Genomic DNA, 6,316 nt, shown 5'->3' on the forward strand with positions numbered 1-6,316 from the left:
AGCAACTAATGACTGATTTTGGAAGTCATTTCACAGTTAATTCTAAGAAAGAACAGGTTTTTATAAATAGTCTTCGTGCAGTTAAAGTCGAAAAGGCACATCCATTTAAATATTTTTACAAAACATCTTTTTCTGATTTGGACTTTGAGCAAGTGATTGTAAGAGAAACTAAACTTGTTAATACCCGAAAATCCTCTAGGACAGAAACAGACTGTGATGTCCCAAAAGTGCCTACATTAGTCAAAGCAAATTCTTCTTTTTGAGACTTTGACTAACTTTGACTTTGCTTTTTGAGAATATGGCTTAAAATTGCATAAATCATCATTTATCCACTGAAGGGGATATTTGGAAAACAGTGGTAACTATATGTTTATTTTATGTTTAGTTCTGAAAGATTATCCGAAAAGGTAAAAAATTGCCTGGTCCCTGAACCTTCAATCTTAGGAGGGCTAAGTATCATGATAATCATTTCGGTTGTTACCTCGTCTTCATCTAACTTAGGAGGAGATAAAAATCTTTCCGTTTTGGAGGATTTTTTTAAAAACGATGTTTTGAAAACCCGTTCCCCGTTTAGCAGGGTAACGGATTTTATTTGTCCTATATAACATTGGCTTGAAATTGTTGCCGTGTATCGAACAACTACCCAATCATTGACCTTAAGATTACTAAAGTTTATAAGAGGATGGTCATCATCGTCACTTATTTCTTGCTGATTTTCATCATCATGTTCTTCTGGTTGGATTTCTTTATCAGGTTTTTTCAAATTAAAACAGGGAAGGTCTTCATCGTCAATATTTTGTAGCTGGTCTTCTTCATCATCTGATGATTCGCATGAACTTATTTCAGAAAGATTTCTACTAGTAGACGGGTACAAATCAGATGTAGAAACACTTTTTCCTGCTTCTACAGTAAGCTTCGTGCGACGCGGTGCTTTACGCTGCTCACAACTACCCATACGCATTTCTTTTAGGACATCCAAAACTGAGCTTGAAATGCTTGAATCTAAAATATTAGAATCTGTACCTGTGGTGGACGATGCAGGTAATCTTTCCTTTGGTTGCGCAGGATTTAGAGGGTGCAATCCAGTTTTGGCAAATCCGGAGATTAAATTTTGCCTTCCTTTGCCATTCTCGTCAATCTTGTTATAGAGCTGTGCAAGCAATCTAGGGAATACATCTTTTGAGAGTGTAGTCATTTTCCGCCCTTGGCCTTTCTTCCACGTTGTCAGAATTTCGCGCCAATATTTCTTAAGTGGAGAATAAAATGCGACGTCTAATGGCTGCATGACATGGGTCGCATTGCTTGGCAAACAAATAAATGCAATATCCATTTTCTCGCACGTTTTAAGGACGTCTTCGGAAAAGTGAGAAGATAAGTTGTCCCCAATGAGAGCCTAAAATGAAAATTAAATATGGGTAAAATGACTTAAACCTCTCTGTTATACCTACTCACCTTTTTTCCAGGTTTATTTTAACAAAATGGAACTACCACAGTAAAAAACCAATTTCGAAAACAAGCGGAATCGAACCACCCGCTTTTAGACCTATTATATCTGGCACCTTTAGGGCCTCCCTCAGTCCATGAGTCTCAAAGATGCTCACCTTTATACACTACATAAACTGGTAATATCTGGCCATCAGCAGTACCAGCATACATTAAGCTTATGGCTGTTTTTGTCGAATTTATCACTCTTTCTGGGTACCTTGATCCTCTTTTATAAATATATTTCTTAGTGCCTGGGTTGTCGGCAAGGTTTGTTTCATCATAATTTATCATTAAACTAGGATTTACCGCTAATAAAGTATCTCGGGCATTATCAAAAAAATTATCGATAACTTCTGGTGAAAGTGAAGCTCTTTAGTTGAAATATTGGATGATAGACGGTTTGATATGAGCTTTTCGTGTCGTTTAAGAAAAGCTAATGCCCAATCTCTACCAGGAAAGTTATCCTTCAAACGAACCTCCTGTACACCTTTTTTATCCAGGTAATTCTTCGCAAAAAGTCTTAGATCCAATATGTCAAAGGGAAATCCCCAAGCTGCCACAATATTTAGGTATTTCACAAACTGTTCCTCTTCTTCCTTGGAAAATATTGAAGGTCTTCTCAGTTTTTCAAATATATTGGTCCCCCTAGCACGTCTGCTTATGGTGGCGATGGGCACTTTGAAATGCTCGGAGGCCTTAGCCAAAGTTAACCGCCCTTTTTTTACTTCTTCTATTGCTCTGGCTAAGGCTTTCTCTGAGTAATGCCTATATGGCACGTAATGTTTGCTATTTCTGACATGGCTAAATGTTTTTTTATAAGTGCGCACCATTATCTCATACCATTCTAAAAAAGCCAATTTCATTTGAAAGCAATTTCTAACAATTTTCAAATAGCCCCCATGCCTTCTCAAATAGCCCCCAGTCACTTCTCAAATTACCCCACTCCAGAAAATACTGAATAAAAAAAAACAAAAGAGTCCTAAAATGTTTATGTTACCAATACACCTTCCTAAAACCCCATACTTTTATTTGGATTAAGTGCCAATATCATACAATTAATCGGTTTAGATTTACAGAGTAAAGTTAACCACTTACCGTTCTTTCACCAAAAAACACGTGTTTTTCCTAATATTTTTACGCGCCAATGAATTGATGAATTCTCAAATTACCCCTGATTTACAGAATAGCCCCATTCTACGGTAATCAAATTTCCAAACCATAATTGAAAAAAGGTTCCAGATTCTAAGTGATTCAAATTCAAATCAAAAATGTTAATTATGACTTTTGAAAGGTTTTACTAAAAAAACGAATTGCAACCAAATTACAAAAAAATCTTAGTAAATAAAAAAACACATCAGGTTTTCATATTGTTCACTGAGGGAATTCTCATTAGTCATAAAAAAAATCAAATAGCGATAATAAATTATTGATATCTGCTTTAAATAGGCATTAAAGCAATTATAACGTTTTGCGATTAATAGAGTCGTTTTGCTATGACAGACCTGTTTGTCAATAATAATAAGTCGGATTAAGACAACAAGTTGGTATATTAGTGAGAAATAGGCTGATACTCTAGTAACTAATAAATATATCGCACGTCCCGAACAAAAGTGTATTATTTCGAAATTTTTCAAATTTCGTTTTTTTACAGAAATAACAAGAAAAATACCTGTTCTATTATCCAGCAAACCGCAACATTGATATTTTAAAATTCGGTCACCAGGGGCGCGAAAGACATAACATAGCCTGGGGCCATACCGTCAGAATTTCCCTGTAAGACAGTATCATTTTTTAATTAACACGTGGCGGGTATGTTGTTTCCGAATAAAAGTGTATTATCTCAAAAGATTCACTGAATTTGCAAGCGATTTTAATACAAAAGCGCATTATTTTCAAATAACCCATAAAATTATCACTCCTTTTCTCTCTCAAGGAGCTTACACATGATGACTTTTACAATGTTAAGCAACTAATGACTGATTTTGGAAGTCATTTCACAGTTAATTCTAAGAAAGAACAGGTTTTTATAAATAGTCTTCGTGCAGTTAAAGTCGAAAAGGCACATCCATTTAAATATTTTTACAAAACATCTTTTTCTGATTTGGACTTTGAGCAAGTGATTGTAAGAGAAACTAAACTTGTTAATACCCGAAAATCCTCTAGGACAGAAACAGACTGTGATGTCCCAAAAGTGCCTACATTAGTCAAAGCAAATTCTTCCTTTAAATGAAAATATAAAAAGGACTTTAAATTCCTGTTAGAAAACGGATACATTCCAAAATATTATTCTCCCTTTTATAACTCTTTGTTTTAATTTTAGCTTGGAATTTTTAGAATAATAACTTGGTCTTATTTTGTTTGTTTTATAGTTAATTTAGGTAATTTTTTTCCTAGTTAAGTCTAAAACTGTATTAAACTTAAAGCATTTTATTTCCTAATTAAGCTTAAGAATGTAAGCTGTAAAACTAAAAATTTGTTTTTTAAGGTAGTATTAAAGTTATGAAGATCAATAAAAGGTTATTTCCATTTCTCGTTGTTTAATTAAAATATTTATAAGAAAATAAACTTGTTAAGAAATAATAATAATATTGTAAAAAAAAACAAGATAATAACCCATTATTATTAACCAACACAGTTCTATTTTCTAAAAAAATTCCGAACAAAAGCGTATTATTTCGAAATAAAACTCTAAAAAACCCCCAAAAAAAATATTTTTTTGTTAAAGTAAAAAAAAATTGTTTGAGTTATATATTAGACCCATCTTCAAACTTTTTGCAAAAAAACAATTGAATTACATTAAAAACAAAAGAGGAACAAGAATTTAAAAATTTGAAAATTATATTTTTGCCTCTCCTGTAAAATTTGTCACTTTTGAAATAATACACTTTTGTTCGGGACGTGCGATATATTAATGGCAAATAGACACCTACATATTTGTGTTTAATAGTTCTACTTGCTGCCAGAAAAATAGCGATCGAGAACAAATAAATAACCTATATTTAATATTATTCTGCAAATATTTGCATCTATTTTTCACTATATACTTTGAAGTATATAGGGTGATGTTGCTTTGTCTGATGCTGTAGCTTTTGCTTCTGAGAGAATTTTTCTTTATATTTCTTTTGAAATAATAATCGGGGTACTCCCTTTCGGAAAAGCTTATGACGACCAATCCACAATCTGGGAATTAGTGCATTATATGGGAAACTGTTATCATCATTGCCCTTCTCTAAAAGCAAAACAATATGCAAAAAAAGTAGTGTTGCAAATAAAACGTGTAACTAAAAACTTTAGATATGAACTTATTATATCTTTGTTAGAATATGAATTTATCTGTACTGGGAAAATGGAAATATTGTACTGAATGCTACCAACACAAGACACTATAGAAGATTTGGCGTTGATTTTTATATATTTTGTATAATGATTTTGTCACCAAAGTGTATCAATTGCAATTAACAAATTTATGTACTTAGTCCATGCCTGCCAAATGTCAATATATATTATTACGCAGTTGGAGAGAAGTTATAATATATATAAGTTTCTTAAATCTTGTCCCAATAATTCTTTAGTGTAGGCACAATTTATTAATTTACACACACTAATATAAAACACAGTTAAAGTTGTTGTGAAAAACAATAATAATATATATCTAAGGAAGTATTTTAGTCACAACTGAGATTTTGGTGGCATTTAGTAAGCAACCATGGTGCCTCAGGATAACTTGCGGCGATAAATTTATAATATGATATGCGACTTCCTATACAGGGTGTCCTGAAATTACATCGCAATATTTTACCAGCCGCATCTTTGTCTAAAAATAAGACAAAAAGTCCATATACAGTATGGTTCAAAAGTGCATCGTTTTTAAGTTACAGGGTGTTTTATGAATCATGTTAAAGATAGTTTTTTGTTAATATATCCGGAACGCCTGGTTGTAATCTTTTGAAATCTTCAACATTTACTATTGGTTTTATTAAAAACTGATATTGCAACCATTTTTGCCAAAATGTATACAGGGTCGTGTATATATTATTGCGATGTAATTTCGGGACACCCTGTATAGTGCTTATCATATATGTATTATTAAGTGTAATATGCAATCTATGATTTTATCAAAGGATAAGTGGGAAGAACAGCACTCACCGATGCCTAAACACGTAGTCAACGTGTTTGGGGTACATATAGAACTTATTCGGAGCAAATAAACTCTGACTTCCGGAACCACCATTTATATTTGCTTAAATAAATCTGTATCTTTACTACTGACTTTTATTGTAGTAAATATAGACCTATTAGTGACAAATAATTTTTTTTCCTATTACTCCTTAAAACGAACATATTGTTGGCAAGAAAATCATCTTAGCAAAACCTTTCTTGTAACTGCAAATAGGATTAGTTGTGCCTAATCGATATTTATTTACCATAACTAAAAATCGATTCACATCAGTTGGTCTTAGCAAGAAACTTTATTTGGTCCATTTTCCTCAGTGATGATTGCAAAAACCTTGTTTCCTCTTCAAAAAAATTCAAGTTACAACTTTCGAACCCAACACTTCCAAAATTATATTGTTTCCCAAATATCTATAAATCTGACAATAAAATGAGACCAATTGTCTCCACTATAGGATCTCCAACTTACAACACTTCAAAGTTTATAGTACGGCAGCCGTAAACTTTGATGGAAACAATTTTTTTATTTATACATAATTATGGATATCTCCTATACTGCATTGGTATTTAAAAAAAATTTTGTTTTTTTTTGTGTGGTGTATTGTCATTAAATTAGTGAATATGCATTATTAATAAAATCCTTCAAATTTTTTTTATA

This window comes from Anthonomus grandis, chromosome 15 (genome assembly GCF_022605725.1).
Source record: "Anthonomus grandis grandis chromosome 15, icAntGran1.3, whole genome shotgun sequence".
NCBI classification, from domain to species: Eukaryota; Metazoa; Arthropoda; class Insecta; order Coleoptera; family Curculionidae; genus Anthonomus; species Anthonomus grandis.